The sequence below is a fragment of the Pelodiscus sinensis genome, chromosome 2 (assembly GCF_049634645.1).
Source record: "Pelodiscus sinensis isolate JC-2024 chromosome 2, ASM4963464v1, whole genome shotgun sequence".
Taxonomy (NCBI): Eukaryota; Metazoa; Chordata; order Testudines; family Trionychidae; genus Pelodiscus; species Pelodiscus sinensis.
The window spans coordinates 114,333,284-114,351,063 of NC_134712.1; the positions used below are offsets into that span (position 1 = coordinate 114,333,284).

At 41.7% G+C, this 17,780-nt stretch overlaps 1 protein-coding gene and 1 long non-coding RNA gene across 2 annotated transcripts in view; both read right to left on the minus strand.

Moving 5' to 3' along the window:
* Positions 1–17,780, minus strand: part of CDYL (chromodomain Y like) — a 153,954-nt gene that overhangs the window by 118,788 nt on the left and 17,386 nt on the right. The gene's annotated exons all lie outside the window — the stretch shown is intronic.
* Positions 1–17,780, minus strand: part of LOC142827183 (uncharacterized) — a 38,378-nt gene that overhangs the window by 11,012 nt on the left and 9,586 nt on the right. The window contains exon 2 of the long non-coding RNA XR_012901672.1: positions 16,910–16,973. This is a non-coding gene — a long non-coding RNA (uncharacterized LOC142827183). The remainder of the gene's footprint in view (positions 1–16,909; positions 16,974–17,780) is intronic.

Genomic DNA, 17,780 nt, shown 5'->3' on the forward strand with positions numbered 1-17,780 from the left:
TATTTTGCAACATCATGGCCACATACCATAATAGTGATGCCATGAGCCTACTCCCTATTTTACTTCAGTCTAACTCAGCTTTTTCCAAGGGATCCCTATTCTGGGTTTTTCCCCCTCAAAAAAACAGGAAGTGCCAGTGAGTTCAATGGGGCTTACTCCAAAACTAAGTGCTCTCCTAACACAGCATGTCTTAGCTTTTTTGGTGAAAAAAATGTAAACGATTGACTGAATAACAGAGTGAGAAGAATGACTATTCAAAATCATTAAGCGTAAAGACTTAAGACTGTCTATCCGTAACAACCTCAGAGTCATCCGTTAATACTTTTAGCAGCAGTGCTGCAACTAAACATATACAGACAACAAAGTGTCAGTAACAAACAAAAAGATTTCAATTATCCAGTAAAATCAATACCATGGATGGGTTTGTCGTAAGGACCAGCAAACACTAACAAGACACCACAGATGAAAAGATTGCTCGGCTCATTTATGCCGAACATTCTCCTTTTTACATTGTTAACAGTAAACACTTTCATTGACATGGTTAGTCCTTACAACCAGGCTACACTCCACCTAATAGGTCAGACATTGGTGGAAGACTGCCAGATACAGTTTATGAGAAGGAACTTGAACACAGTATGCAAGAAATACTGAAGGGAAATTTACCAGTTTGATGGATGGAGAAATGTACACAAAGACCAGTAATATGTGCCTGCGTGACAACAGAAGATGGGGTTAAATTTCTTTCAGGAGCAATAGATACAATGGGGAATGCCCACACAACAGACTAAAAGAAACAGCAATGAAAGCTGTAATAAAAACTGAACAAAAATTCAAATATCAGGTGAGCAGTTTAGTCACAGATAACGCTGCAAGCATGACAAAGATGAGAAAATACTTAGAAGAAGAAACAGAAGCATGCTCCTTAATAACATAACATATTGCAGTGTCCATTTAATGCATCTTTTAGCATCTTCTCCAGGAATAAAAGAACACGTTGAAGTCTCAAAATACTGCCATAGCAATCATTTTGCTTCAGCATCATTGAAGAGAACAGGAGGATCCAAACTAATCCTCCCTCAAAACTTTCAATGAAATTCTGTGTTTGATTGTTCTGAGCAATTTATTAAGAATTGGCCTAGTCTCTCATAATTTTGTGAAAAAACTGTGATTAAATAGATGGAAGTATCTCATTCAAAGTATCAAACATTGGATTAAAGAGGAGTGTGGAGGATGCTCAGCCTATTGAAGCCCATTATTCGTGGCCTTAAACAACTTCAGAGAAATTGCAGCTGCACTGCGGATGCTGTTGAAATTTGGAAGGCACTTTGAGTGACTGATGAAAAGCACCTCACCAGAAAGTTAAATTGCAGGTAGTAAAGAAGCAAATGGATCACTAACAATTTTCTTGTGAACATTCTTAACCTCAGGTAGATGCCTAACTTCTGAAGATGCTGCTGCTGCCATGGTATGAGCATCTCAAAAAATCATTCCTCAGTTATGCCAGTCACAATAAATTTCAGAGCTAGAGCAAAACCATATAATGAGTAAATGTTTACTGATGTTTTGAACAAAGTCACCCCCCTGAATTGATGGGAATTTAGTCAGGCACCTTGAAACAGAGTTCCATCAGTTGCTTAAACCACTTTTCACAGCAGTAGCTTCCTTTGCAGGCATAGAGAAAATATTGCCATCGTTTGGTATTATTCACACAAATCTAAGAAATAGACTGGAGTTGAAAAAGCAGGAAAAGTTGTATTTCTGTTTCAGTCCATGAATCAAAATGACAGTGGGAGTGAGAATTATGAGAACTGGTTGTAGAAGTTTTAAGGACACCGTACATTTAGTGTTCTGAGGACGTCTATTCTAAGTGCAAGTGTGTGTGTTAGTTTTTACCACTCCTTATGTACTGCTGCTGCATCAGCAGCTTGACATAGTACATAATACTCATTACCTGTTTCCTAAATTATAAAAATCAAGTTGTCTTAAGAAAAGGTACACAAAGTATATCATTCCAGATGTTGAAAAATGCTATACTGAGTTGTAAATTAACGTGTTTTTGAAATCAGATTTGCACCATTATTTAAGAATGTGTGAAGTAATATCAGTAGGAAACTTGATTTAAATCAATGTTTTTATTGGTGATTTAAATAAATCCACCCTGCAACAAAATAACAATATTTTTAACAGTGCAATTACTTGAGCATCTGGGGGGAGGGAAGGGTGCATTTTCATTCCTACTAAAAAAAGCACAGACCATACTTCTAGGAGGGAAATAATTTTAGTTGTTACAAACTGTATAAATATTGGTTGGAACACTAGGGTTTTTTTGCATTTCAAAATCAACACATCAAATGTACATATTAACTTTAAAGCATTTTCGTTATATGGGAGTAGGAGAGCTGGAACTGACCTCCTATGTTTTGGCAGCTTAACCCTCTCCATAATAAAAAGATTTGTGGGACTTGTTTTACCAAAAATGGGGCATCTTCACCACTTGCAGGAGGCCTTTAAAATTCAGCAAGTAGAAAGCCCTCGGGCTAGAGACATGCCTTCCACTTGTCTCATGTAATTCTATTCAGGTTTGGCTGAATTGTAAACTTAAAAGTCATCATTTCCCTACTCTTGCTTGCATTACTCAGGAAAGTTAAGTTATAACAGTCAGTACGGAGACTTGGTGGAACAACTCCCATAACTGAAATACCAGCAGAGAGAAATATAGCTTGTTCTGGAAGCACAGTGAAGAGGAAAAAAGGGGGAGGAATTGCACTCTATGTCAAGAATATATACATTTGCTCTGAGGTTCAAGAGGAAGTGAGCGGCAAACCTCCTGAGAGTATCTAGATGAGGATCAAAATGGAAAAGAACAGTAGTTATGTTGTTACAGGGGTCTATTTATAGACCACCAAATCAAGAAGAGAAAATGGATCAGGCATTCAGGGTAACAAAATTAGCTACCACACAAGTTAATATTAATGGGGGATTTATCTGTTGGAAGAGGAATACAGAAACACATAGCACATCCTGCAAATTCTTCGCGTGTTGAGGGAATAACTTTCTGATTCAGAAATGTGATGAAACAACAAGGGAGGAGGGGTCATCCACTTTAGATCAACAGATATGAATGAGTTGCAAATGTAGAGGTGGTCCGGAACTTGGGAGGAAGTGATCATGATCGATAAAATGTAAGACTCTCAGGACACTAGAACAGGAAAACAATGACACACCTACTTCAAAAAGGCAGACTTCAGCCAACTCAGAGGAAACCTAGGAGACCCCTGGAGAAAGTAATTTTGAAAAAAAAGGAGTCAAAGGGTTCCTAAACAAATGTAATACTAAAGGCTCAGCTCTGAAGGTAGCAGCAGCAGTAAGAATGTCAATAACCATCCTTACTTCTTGCTGCTGCTGGAGGCAGCACAGCCTTCAGAGCTGGGCTCCCAGCCAGCAATGCTCTTTTGCCACCCAGCTATGAAGGCTGTGTTGCCTCTATGATAACCTTGCAACCCCAACCCTACCCCCATTTTATGTCTGGACTCTACAGTTACACCATCATGAAATTTAAGATATAAACAGCTGAAATAATGAAATTTACAGTTTTTTAAATTCCATAACCTCGAAATTGACCAAAATGAAACAAATTTGGTAAGACCCTAATGATAATGTATTATTTCACACACACACACAGGACTCCTACTTCACACGATCCATGCTTTTTTTGACGGTAATGCTCCATTATAGTTTAACTGAATGGGATTCCCTGCTGGTGCACCGGCACGTATTTCGTGGGGCAGCTTGGTGCTTGACGGAAAGCGTCTTGGGACATGCTGTGCAGCTTTTTTTTTTTTTTTGCTCAACAATTTTGAACCTGGAGTACAAAAAAAGTACTGCATGCAATGCACAAGATGTGTATGCAGGATTAAGGTTTCACAGGCAACCTTCAAACTCGCATTTTCCAACACAGGGGAATTCTACATCATAAGAACATAAGAATGGCCGTATTGGGTCAGACCAAGACCATCTAGCCCAGTAGCCTGTCTGCCGACAGTGGCCAACACCAGGTGCCCCAGAGGGGGTGTACTGAAGACAATGATCAAGCGATTTGTCTCGTGCCATCCATCTCCAGCCTCTGACAAACAGAGGCCAGGGACACCATTTCTATTCCCTAGCTAATAGCCTTTTATGGACCTAACTTGTATGAAATTATTTAGCTTCTCTTTAAACTCTGTTATAGTCTTAGCCTTCACAGCCTCCTCTGGAAAGGAGTTCCACAGATTGACTACACGCTGTGTGAAGAACTTTCTTTTATTAGTTTTAAACCTGCTACCCATTAATTTCATTTGGTGTCCTCTAGCTCTTCTATTATGGGAACTAATAAATAACTGTTCTTTATTCATCCTCTCCACACCATTCATGATTTTATATACCTCTATCATATCCCCCCTGAGTCTTCTCTTTTTTAAACAGCCGCTTTAGCCTCTCTTCATATGGGACCCGTTTCAAACCCCTAATCATTTTAGTTGCCAGACTTCATTTTGGCGGATAAAACAAAAGATCAATATACAACAAATGAGAACTAAATATTAGTGATAGCTTATGTATAAATGATCATGAGATGACCACATTTGTATGCTGAAACAGAATAAAATCCAAACAAGTAGTCGGATGCTTTAACACATCCAATTTTACAAAGCTGGAAACAATTATGAGTCAAATCAGTTGAGAAAAATAATTTAAACAAAAATATGGAGGATAATTTGGATGATCTAAAAAAATAATGTTTTAATCAGATGCCCAGAAAACCATACTCGAACAACTGAAAAAGAAGATCAAACAAGTTTTAAAGAACTGGCTTAAAGGAGAAGTGAAAATAGTAATTTATAAAACAATATATAACCCAAATTCAAAACCTACTAATGGAAGAAAGAGGAAACTGATAAGGGAAGTAAAAGGGTTCAAAAAGCAATCTATGGCCAGAACACTTAGCTACAATAAGAATAAGTTTTAAATAAAAAGAATCCTAGTAATGATGTTGGTCCATTACTAGATAGAAACGAGAAGTGTCAATAATAATGTAGAAAAAACAGATGTTCAATAAATATTTGTTTTGTGTTCTATGATGAGACACTTTTCGTTACAATTGTAACTCAAGAGGATGTTAAACAGCAGTTAATAAAATTATAGTTTTTTAACATGTCCAGATAACTTGTAACAAAGAGTTTTAAAATAACTGGCCAAGAAAATCACTAAACCCTTAATGTTGAGTTTTTATAACTCTTGGAAAAATTTTAAAAGACTGGAAGAAAGCTAGTGTGCCAATGTTTACAAAGGTAAACAGGATAACCTGGGTAATTATAGGCATGTCAGCACGACAACAATCCCAGACAAGATAATGGAACCATGGGCATAGGTCTGGCTTAAGAAAGAATAAATAAATAACACTAGTTAATATGAATTTATGGAAAACAAATCTAGTCAACCTTTCCGCCCCAAAAATCACTCTTGATAAAGATAATGGAGTTGATGTAATATACTTGGACTTCATTCAGCCATTTGATTTGGTTCCACATGACATTTTGTATTAAAAAGTTAGTGTATAAAATTAAAATGGCACAAATTAAGTGGGGGAAAAGCTAGTTGATAGGTCTCAAAATGTAATTGTAAATGGGAAGTCTTCATCAGAACAAGTTTATTCCCAATGGAGTCCTGAAGGAATTAGTTCTTGACTCTCTGCTATTCAATACTTTTATTAATGACCTGAAAGAAAACAAAATTATCAGTGATGAAGTCTGCATATAACAAAGGACTGAAGGAGGGATAAAAAAATAAAGTGGATAGTTAAGTGATAGAGAGAGATATGGATCATTTGATAAGCTAGACTCAAGAAAACAATGTGTGTTTTAATGTGGCCAAATGTAAAAATTACCCATCTAGAAATAAAGAATGTAGGCCACACTTCCAAGATAGGGGTCTCTATCCTGGGAATCAACAAGTGGGGGGGGGGGGGGGGAAGACATGGGAACATGGTGGAATAGCAATAGAACCTGAGCTCTTAGTACGATACAGCAGTTAAAAGGGCAAATGTGATCCTTGGATTTATAAAAAGGAGAATATCAAGTAGGAGTAGGGAGATTATATTACTTCTGTGTTTGGCACTAGTGCATCTTCTCCTGAAATACTCTGTACAGTTCTGATATCCATAATTCAAGGGGGCTGATGATAAATTGGAGAGGCGCAAGAAGAGTCAAAAGAATTATTAAACAATTAGAAAACATACTTTAGAGTGAAAGACTGAAGGAGCTCAATAGATTAGCAAAGAGAAGGTTGAGGGGCAATTTGATCAGTTTCATGTCATGACTATACTATAAAACTATGTCAACACCACTTAAGTTAGTAGATAGCCACTGCAGTAATAAAATTTACTTGTATGAATACACACCTGGCACTTTGTGTAAGGAATGTGCATCTTCACCAGGAGCACTTGTATCAACTGTATTGTTAGCATGAGGCATTGCAGGATGGCTCCTAAAAGCTAGTAGCAGTTGAAGTAACCAATACACTGTCTACACGGACACTGCAGCAACTTTGCCTCTTTGCCGCTCAAGAGAGATGTATTATGGAATATATGTAGGAAGGTATTTACTCTCGTGGGAGACAAATTTAAGACCTTGTCTATACTACAAAGTTTTGGAGACAAAAAAGTGGATGCATACACACTGCAATGCAACTCTGTTAGGAAAAAAACCTAGTTTCGGCAGCAAAAACACGTCCACCCCCACAAGACACTTTTTTTCTTTTTCCCCTCCCTTTACTGTCAACAAAAGAACCAGTGTAGACACTGCTGTTTATTTTGTTGATAGAACTGGCTTCTGCTGGCATCCCATGATGCTTGCCCTGATCATTCTGTTCAGTGTTTTGATCTCTGCTGTCCTGCATTTGTGCTCCCCTCCCCTTACAAAGCTCCAGGAAGTATCTGGGAACTAAGTGTGCTGCTTTATTTGGGAACAATGAGCAAATCATTGGACTGCTCCTGTTCTGCCCTATACTAGCAACAGAAGGGCAGGCTGTTGCAGGGAGGGAGGGGGAACAGGCTGCTGTGCTGCGTTGACATTCCTCAGCACTGAGAGCTCACAGAGCTATTCATGGTGCTACTCCTTGCAGCTGAGGCAGCTGTGGGAGAACTCTGAGGGAATCCCAAGATGTGCACTGATCAGCTCCGCTTTCCCACAGCACTGCAATGTGGGACACATACCCACAATGCATTGCTTGCATTGTTGATGATGGTGCCTCCAATGTGGACATGATCTGTCAATAGAGGGAGCAAGCGTGACTTCTGGGTGCTGACATAAGTTTTGTCAACAATTCTTGGTAGTGAAGACGAGGGATGTTAAAATAAGGGCTTTTTGGGCAAGTTTCAGCAGTTACACGTTAATACTTGGCGGGGCGAGGGCGGGCAGGTTCCCGCAGAGCTGCCTCCAGTATAGGTGGGAAATGGTGCTCACAGGGAACAGTGGGGGGGGGAAAAACGGCTCCCGCCTGTCCCCCCATGCTGCTGCCTCTATTCTAGAGGCAGCAGCATGGGATGTGGGGGAGGAGCCCTTGTGTGTAATCATGAAGGTTAACCAATGAGCACAGACACATTGGTTAACCATTTAAACATGTACATGGTCACATTCTTAACAAAGCCTAAGTGAAGACATTTCCACAGCTAAGTCAATGTAAAGCAGCTTACATCAAATCTAAGCCTGTAGCATAGGTCAGACCATAGGCACCTACATGGGAACAAAAATTTGAAAATGAGCTGTTCAATCTAGCATCAAGCGTATAACATGATTTTAACGGCTAGAAGTTGAAGATAGACACATTCAAATTAGAAATAAGGTACAAATTTTTAACAGAGTAACTAAGCATTGGAAAGTTTTACTAAGGTTTACGTTGGATTCTCCATCACAGGCAATTACTAAAAATCAAGACTGGATGTGTTTCTAGAAGATATTCAGTTATTCAAAACAAGATACAACGGAGGTATTCTCTGGCCCGTGTTATGCAGGAGGTCAGACCAGAGAATGGCAACAGTCCTTGCTAGTCTCAATCAATGAACCTGAGTTTTTAATACTGACAACCCAATCTAATGGACTTTTAACCAGTTTTTTAAAAATGCAATTTCCAGATGTAAAGGGACAGAATGACTGAAGAATTGCATAAGAATTCCATCCTGAAAAAACTCATAATTCTCAGGAATCAGTTTCTAAATTATTCTGCAGAAGCAATGCATTCAGGCTACACTGCTCTGCAGTAGTTTAGGGCTTTGTCTACACTTGGAAATTAACTGAAATAAAATTCCAGAATAACGAAGAAGTTCTAGTGTGGACATTCTCATTCCACTTTGGCAATGGATTTAGCCAAATTGGGGGGAGGTGGAGAGAAGAGGGAGAAGCATCTTTCCTTTGGAATAATTACTTCAATAAATTTCCAGTAAAACATGGATGACTTACAGGAAACAACTTGAAATCACTCATGCTGAAATATAAATCCCATAGCTTTAGTGTTGTTGGAGTTATAAGTAAAAGAGGTTTTGTATTGTATTCATGAACAACACTCTGAAGTACAGCAAACACTGTAGAATAATGTCACAGGAGACTGACAGAAATTTCAATTGTGCTGAGTTACTTCTGTTTATAATGACTAAAATAAGTCAAATATACAGGGTCATGGAAACTATTCTTTAAATTGTTTCTAATTTGATCTCCTGAGATGTTTCTGCAACATTAGTAACATCCAGAATAGTCAATATCAGTGAAAACATTGCAGTTGATATCCTTGAATACTAGAGTTAACACACATTTAATCTTCAACCTTCCCACTGTAATATGAACAGTTAAAATAAAATATCACAAAACATAATACAGGTAGATACTGGATATACACTACTAATTTATAACCAGGGCTCGACAAATAATACAATGTACTCGCCGGTGGTGAGTAGATTGTAACCCAAAAGAGCCGGGTTCGGGCGATCTGCGCATGCGCAGATCGCCGGACAACGCGGCTGGTGAGTGGGGCTCTCTGCGGTTCGGTGAGCCCTGTTTATAACTATATAACTACATCGCTCAGGGGTGTGGAAAATCCTCCGAATTATGCAGTTAAATCAATCAAAATCCAGATGTATAAAGCACAATGTTGGGCTTCTCCCATCACCACAGGTGCTGCCTCTTGAGGAGATAGAATATCTACACCGATGAGAGAAGCTCTCTCACCAGCATAGGTAGCATTTTCACTAAGCACTATAGCTATGCCACTGCAGCATTCTAAAGTGTAGACAAGTCCCACACCAAGGCTATGTCTACACTCGCAGCTTCTTGCGCAAGTAATATGCAAATGAGGCTAAGCATGGAATATCGCAGAGCCTCATTTCCATACCTAATGAGCCACCATTTTTTTCAGAAGAGGTTCTTGCACAAGAAGGAGCGTCTACACTGCCCCTTCTTGCACAAGGAAAATCCTCGGGCGCAATGCCGTTCTTCCTGAAAAGTAATAGGTGCAACGGCATTGCGCAAGAGGATTTTTCTTGCGCAAAAAGGGGCAGTGTAGACGCTTATTCTTGCGCAAGAGCCTCTTCTGAAAAAAATGGTGGCTCATTAGGTATGCAAATGAGGCTCGGCGATATTCCACGCTTAGCCTCATTTGCATATTACTCACACAAGAAGCTGCGAGTGTAGACTAGCCCACGTATCATGTCGTAAGCCTGCCCCATCCTGAGGGAGCGCAGCCCAATGGCCAAAGTCTATATAGTAGCCCTTGGAAACAGCAATATAACCTAATGGCTAGAGTCAAAGGGATTGGGGCAGCAGCTCTGGTTAGGGAGAGCCAAGGATCACTCTACTCTACCAGACCCCAACCCAGGCCCTGTCAGTGAAGAAGTGATCTGCCACTCTCTCAGCAGGGAATCCCACCTTAACACACTGAGTTCACTTGAGTGGGAAGTATCACTTGCACCCATTCCAGGGTCACTTCCTACCCACTCTGGCAATGGGGTGATCCATGTACTTTCTGGGTCCTCCGGCTCCACGGGACAAGTCTCCCGCTGTGGCGCCACTAGCTCGGAAGGCTCGATACACCTTCCCGGGTCTCCAGCTTCCATCGTCTGGGGTTCTGGATGGTCCACCTCTGGAGATCCTGTAACAGATCCTTCTTCCCCAACGTCCAGCCAAGACTGAGCTGAGCTGCTCTCTTTTATACTACCAGGAGATTAAGCCCTCCTGGCGGCCCAGTGCGGGGTATCCACACCCCATGACACCGAAGCTTCATCCACATGGACAAGTTTTATTGAGGAAAACTGCCTTTTGTTGACAAAACTTCATCATTTCTCACTACAAGAGAAAGTTAGTCACCTTGTGCATAACTGAGGTTCTTCGAGATGGCTGTCCCTGTGGGTGCTCCTTCTTAGATGTCTGGGGCACCACTATGCCTTTAGTTGGAGAATTAAGATAGTATGCATAGCCAGCTGGCCTGTCGGTTCTTTCTTTGCCCCAGAAATAGAGTTTCAAAGCAGAGGGGAGGAACAGTGGGTGGTGAAGCACCCACAGGGACAACCACCTTGAAGAACCTCAGTTACTGCACAACATGATTAACTTTCTTTTCTTCAAAGGAGCGTCCCTGGGGGCACTCCACCTTAGCTGATTATGAAGTAGTACTCATGATCAGAGGAGGGAGCTTCGGTTCCTTGTTCTGCACCACGGATAATATAGTGTGTCCAAAGTGCATGCCATGGGCTGTGTAAGTTTCTAGTGCATAATGTTTAGTAAAAGTGTGCAGAAGCCCAAGTTGCAGCTCTGCAGATGTCAGAGGTACGTTCTTTAGGTATGCTGTGGAAGCAGCTATTGCCCTTGTAGAATGAGTTCGTACTACTGATGGAGGCTCCTGGTCAAAGGTAGGGTAAATGAACTGTATGCAATCGGAAACCCATTTGGACAGCTTTTGTTTAGAAATTACCATGTCTTGGGATCTTTCGGTAGTTGAAACAAATAGTCTTGCAGACGTGCAGTGTGGCTTAGAGAGAACTAAATAAAATGCAATTGCCCTGCAGACATCTAATATGTGCAGGGCTGCCTTCCTATTGTGCACATGCAGGATTTTGGAGGGGGAAGGTTGGGGAAGGGGGGGAGAGGATGGTGGGACAGGCAGAAGCCATTGGCTACTAGGAAGGCCACCTTCATGGATAGGTGAAGCATTGAGCAGGTGGCAAAGGGTTCAAATGGCTTGCCTGTTAACACCTTTAACACTAAACTGAGGACCCAGGCTGGAGTTGGGGTCTTTATAGGTAGGAAGGTATTTTGGATACCCTTCACGAAGCGTTTGATGGTGGGATGAGTGAATACAGAGGTACCTTCTGCAGGAAGTTGAAATGCAGTTATTGCAGCCAAGTGCACTTTCAAAGAACTGAGGAAGATCCCCGTGTTCTTACTTAGGGAATAACAGGTACTTGAGTATATGGGGAAGAGAGGCTGGTGCGGGTATCACCCCTTCCTCCCCTCCACCTGCTCATTACACCATATAGAAAATCTATTCAATTTATATGGGTATGATTTTCTGGTAGATGGCCTGCAACAGTTCAGGAGGATCTCTTGTACAGATGTGGAGCAAGATATCTCTATCACTGTGAACCTGCAAGGTGCCACACTCAAAGATGTAGTGCCTGACCACGCAGATGTCGTGGCTGACCCCATTCTGTGAGAGGAGATGAGGGAGCATTGGAAAGTGCCATAGAGCCGTTGTCAACATGTGAAAAACATAAGGATACCAAATCTGTCTGGGCCAGCAGAGCACTATTAGGATGACTGTGGCCTTGTCCTGTTTTATCTTAAGGGGTACGTGATGGAGAAGTGATATCGGCGGAAAAGCATACATGAGGGGTGCATTCCACCTTACAGTGAAGGTGTCCCCTGGAGATTGAGGCCCCATGCCAGCTCGGACGCAATACTATGGGCTTTTGATGTTTGCATTGGTTGCAAACAGGTCTATTGTTGGGTACCCCCAAAGTTTGAATACCGGGATCAGCATGTTGGTATCAAGCTCCCATTCATGATATAAGGCAAAAATGCATCCTGAATTTGTCCACCATGAAATTGTCTTTGCCTGGCAGGTAGGTGGCTTGAAGGTGGATGTTGTACAAAATGCACCACCATCATAGCTGAACCACTTCCATACATAGTGGATAGTATCAGGGTTAAATTGTCTGTAAAAACTTGCACTGTCTTGTTTGGGTACCACTCTGAGTTCCAACAGATTTATGTGAAGTCCGGACCCCTCTAGAGACCAGCGTGCTTGAACTGCGTGTTGGTAAATGTGATCACCCCATCCCAAGAGAGATGCATCCATGGTGAGTGTCACCAATGGTGGTTTGGGGTGAAATGAAATCCTCTTCCAAATGTTGTGTTGCTTTGTCCACCACGATAAGGATTGTTTTATTCTGATCGATATAGCAAGATGTTTGCTGATGTGGTGAAAGTGCGTTCTGTAAACGGTTCTTACCCATGACTGCAGTGACCTGATTTGTAGTCAAGCATGCTGGACCACGAATGTGACTGCTGCCATGTGACCCAATAGTTACAGGCAAAGCGTTGTCATGACCTGAGGGCTGTTTCGTGCTGTTTCTACCAGCTCTGTAAGCTCTAGAAATCTTTGATAAAGGAGAGATGCCATGGCCAGTCTGTAGATACATCTCGGTATAAATCATAAATCTCTATATTATTAATTTTCCCATTGAAGTTTTTAACTTTGTATCATGTTCTTTTATATAGCTTTGTATTAAGTCCTTTTACATAGAAACTTTGTACCTTTTCATATAGAACATAGAAACTTTGTACAGTAGATATCCAATAATCCGGAACCTTTGGGACCTAGGTGGGGCCGGATTATCAGCTATGCCAGACTATCAGGGAGTATTGTAAAATGGTCTCTCTCTCACACACAGTGTATATAAAGTGTTTTTAACGCTTTTTATTGTAGCACAAGCACTGTCCAGGGTCACACAATGCCAGTGGCAGACTGACTTGGTCCCGTCCAGTTTCGCTCGGTTTAGCTGCTGTCTTGTGACTTGTTTTTTGCTGAAGCTCACTCACTAGGTTCTTGCCATTTTGATGCCAGACTATCGGGAGTGCCGTACAATTGGATGCAGGACTACTGTAGTTTTACTGTATTAAGTCTTTTGTGTTATGTTTTGGTAGAATTACACTAAGAATAAGTAAGGTAAAGATAATGGCCCTGTCGAGTAAATGAGGTGTGAATGGACAAAGTGTGGAAGATAAGCACCTCAGGGCACTTGCAGTGGCTGGCAGCCAGATCTAAGAACAAAGAAAAGAACAATGGGACCTATGAAGTGGGCTCACTGAAAGAAGACTGGACAAATGGACACCTTGGGAATCAGCAGCAAGAACCTGCTTTTGGAAGCACCTTCTTTGAAGGTGAATGTAGCACCACAGATGTCTAACTGCATATGCATATGACGACTGTCACAGATTATGCATATGCATATGATGACTAGCTGGTGTAGATCTCCATGAGAGGGGAGATCTATAAATCTAAGGCATCTTGCAGGGGGACTCTGGGTTTGATCTTGTCAACATGGGAGCATCAATCTGGATCAGCAGAAGCCCGGCTCCACCCCTCCCCCACCTAACTCACCTGGCCAGGGCAGTCAGGGGGAGCAACTATTGGCAACAACAAGACAGTGTGTCTGTGTGTGTGTGTGAGTGCATGAGGGTGATAAATCCTATGCACATGATAAGGGTTGATTGCTACCTGTGTATTACCAATAAATGTGGTGTTTTGCCTTTTCCCCCGAAAAGATCCTGTGCAGTACTTTTAAGTACAACAAATCTGCAACCTAAGTGAACTCCAATAAACTCCAGCTGTTGTGTTGGAGCTAATTTGCACTTTTGAAAATTTAACACTAGAATGAGCTTGTGGAAGAATGTTCTGGAGATACTGACCGCTCATTCTGTGCCACAGTAGGTCGATGCTTTCAACAGGTAGTTTTCTAGATATGGGAAGATGACGACTCACATGTTCCAAAGATGCGTTCCTACCACCGCAAGGACTCTGGAAAATAGTTATGGGGTTGTGGACAGGACGAATGGGAGTATTCTGTATTGGAAATGGTAGTTGTAGACACCCAGCTTCACTGTTTTCTGTGTGTCGGGTATATTAAAACGTGGAAATGTGTGTCTTGCAGATCGAGAGCCAACAGCCAGTCTTTCTTCTCCAAGGCAGGGATTATTGTAAACAGGGTTACCATTTTGAAGTACTGTGGAAAAATGAACCGACTGAGGTTGTGTAGGTCTAAAATAGGCCTCCATCCTCCTGGTTTTTTAACTGTAAGAAAATAGTGGGAGCAAAACCCCTTTCTCCTGTGATGGTGAGGTACACGTTCTATTGCCCCCAGTTACAACACATGATTCAGTTCCCACATGACAGCAAACTCATGGGGGGTGAAGGGGTAGATGAAAAAGACCGTCATAACCTTGACCAATTCTTCCAAAGGTTTGTTGAAGGCTGAGAGACTGCTGGCTGATCTAATGGTTGTCTGCATCTAGTTTGGTGCTGTCTGCATCTGTTTTCATATTGCCTTCGAGGCTGGGTAAAAGAGGGGGTCTTATACCTCTGGGTAAAGAATCTTTCCCATTTTCTTTTGGTTCCAGGCACATGTATACCCGAGATTTTAAAGGTAGACTGGAAGTCCTTCAGCATGTGGAAAGATGTATCTGTGGTCTCAGCAAACAGTTTTGACTTTTCAAAGGGCAGGTCTTCTAGTGTTGCCTGGAATTCTCTGGCAAATCCCGATAAATGCAACCAGGATTCATACCTTATAACTATGGCCAGAGAAACTGAACCAACTCCTATGTGACCTCAGTCTAAAGCGGCCTGTAGTGCAGTACAAGAAATAAGGGCTCTTTCATTGATGTTTGTTCTGTATTGCTCCCTCTTGTTGTCCGGTAGATGTGCTCAATAAAAGATGAGATCTGTTCAAAGACATTGTGTGTATACCCTGCTAGTAAGGCACAGTAATTCACAATCCTGAACTGGAGGGTAGAGGAGAAGAAGTATGCCCTCCTCCCAAATAAATTCAGACACTTCCAATCCCTATCATAGGGTGTAGTGCGAGATGCTTCTACAACTATGGAGTTGGGTGAGAAAAGAAGTCTGATCCTTGAGGCGCTACATAATAGTTCTTATCTGGTCTCTTGCATACCAGAGGGATGGTGGCCAAGTAAGGATGTTAAGAGGTGGGTAACTGACTAATTGTGTAGACAATACGAATTACAGCCGCTCCCCGAGTTACGAACAAGTTACGGACCAACACTTGGTCCGTAACTCGAAGTGTTCGTAACGCAGATCCCATAGAGTTACATGGCGACTGCGCTGTTCATAAGCGCGGATCGCTGTTTGTAACTCGGATCTGCATTTACGACTGCTTTGGTCGTAAGTAGAGGTGGTCGTAACTTAGGGAGCGGCTGCATACTACATGATTAGTTGATAAGGGAAGGTGCTCTGTTCAAGCTCACGATGGTCCCTGAGCTACCCTGCTGCTCTCCCCCACCCCCGACTTCCCATGGCTCTGCAGTTTAAATTTAGCAGGAGCCTAGCATGCAGGCAGCCTGGCCCCTACTATATTTAAACTGCAGAGCTGTAGTGGGGATAGGTCCTGGACCAGCATGAGCCAGGACAGAGCTAGGACCACTGTGGTTCTGCTTTTTAAATATAAAAAGCAATCCCTAGCAATGGGAGGGCTCCCCGCTGCGACCACCATGGACGGGGCTGCTGCCGGAGCATCCTCTGCCAGCAGTGAGCCTCAGTCCCCTGTGGGAAAAGGCTGTCTCACAGCAGCCTCTCCTACCTCGCCTGACAGAGGCAGCAGCACAGGGCACGGGGGCAGACAGCACCAGGGAGACAGTGTTGGGGGAACTGGATTTTAAGCCAGCTCCCCCCTAGCACCAGCTCCTGCCCCCTCTCACACAGAGGCAGCGGAGGGGGTGGAGGGAGAAGGGAGTAGTTGTGTACTGGACTACTTGCTTACATCCCTAAGGCTGAGGTTTGCCCTATGGTCTTACTCAGATCCATTAGGGCTGGGTTTATGGGTAGAGCCAATTTGGCTGCGGGAGAGGCATGTAAAATGCCCATGAGTTTGTGCTATGTCTAGTAAATTGAAGAAGGAGATTACCAGAGAATCTGTTACTTTTGGAGAGTTCCTGAAAGGACCTAAAATCATCCCTGGAAGTGGGTGGTGGGGCATGATGGTGTCACCCAATAAGGAAGATAAATGTGGGTAGGTGGAGGAGAATTAGCTTTCATATCTTCCTCCATTGCCCATATCATTCACACTATTGAGCTCCTCCAAGTCTTCTTCCTCTGTCAGTGATTTCAAGATGATCTTCGCTGCCATGCATCCTCAGGATAGTTAATAGAGCATGCAAGAGAAGTGCAGGATCCATTCTTTCTCGCTGCACATGTCGGAGTGCACAACAAAGATTGGCTATTGGGGGGTGGGGGGGGAGACTTGAAAGGATGCCAGAAGCCCCTAAACAAAACGGTGCCTGACAGGTCATTTTGCACAGTCCCATGTGGATATCTTGCGCTCTGTTCTATGGTACCACAACATCTAGCAACAAACAGATATATATCCACAATGCACTGTCTAGCTAACAAGGAAGGAGCTTAAACCATGAATTAAAATCTGTCGACAGAGGTAGCAAGTATAAAAATGCTTTGACAACTTTTTTTGTAATTTCTGCATGTTAACATTAGTTTCCTTGACAAAACTTGGTAGAGTAGACATACCCTAAGTTTCCTCAACTACTTTAGCGCATGCTTGTAAGCCAGAGGGCTGAGCATATCTTTGTTTATTGACTGCAATTACCTTATGCAATATGATCCATATTGATACAAATGTTCAGGAAAAAAAATGCAGAAAGCCATCTGGGCTGCACAAAAGAAGGGAAAGGTATATTAATCCCATAGCACAAGAAAAGGATACAAATTTCAACCTCATTAAGAGGTAATTAAATCATCTTGTTTCATTTTCTTCCAGTGGGCTGAATTATATACACATGCATGCACACATGCATAAGAAATAAGCATTCATTTTACAGTGCATTGTAAGAAATATTTCCACATAAATCATATTAAGATTAGATTACAGCATCAGTACACAAGCACACCTCAAGTAAGCAGCAATCACAATCCCCACCACTTAAAATATCATTTTGTAGTCACATTGCAACATGCAATAATATCAAAGAATCATCAAAATCCATAATGCTTACTAGCAATTGATATGCAACTTTAAATGCTAGGATGAACAGTTTCCTTTTACATAGCCTTTGAGGTTGTGTTAAAACATGGCAAATATACCTCTTGAAAACAGAACCTCATCCCTCTGAAGTTTTGTTAACAAATTTAAAGAAATTAAACTGTTACAAGCAGCCTCATAATTTAAATAACTAACATGGAAGATAAAATTTTAAACAATATTAGTTGAAAGAAAAAAAAGCACTAAAGAGACACAGGAAGAGCTACACCAATGTGCAAAATCTCTGTCCAAAACTCAAACATAATACTTTCCAAGCCCAAGTCACTTGCACTTAAACCCAGAAGTTCAAAATATTAGGATAAAGTTGATATACACATTTTAGATATCTAAATTAGTGAATATATGAAAAAATAAGATGTTCAAATGCTACACATAGCTTTATTTAAAATCTGAGATGACATCTTCCCTCTTCCCCCTC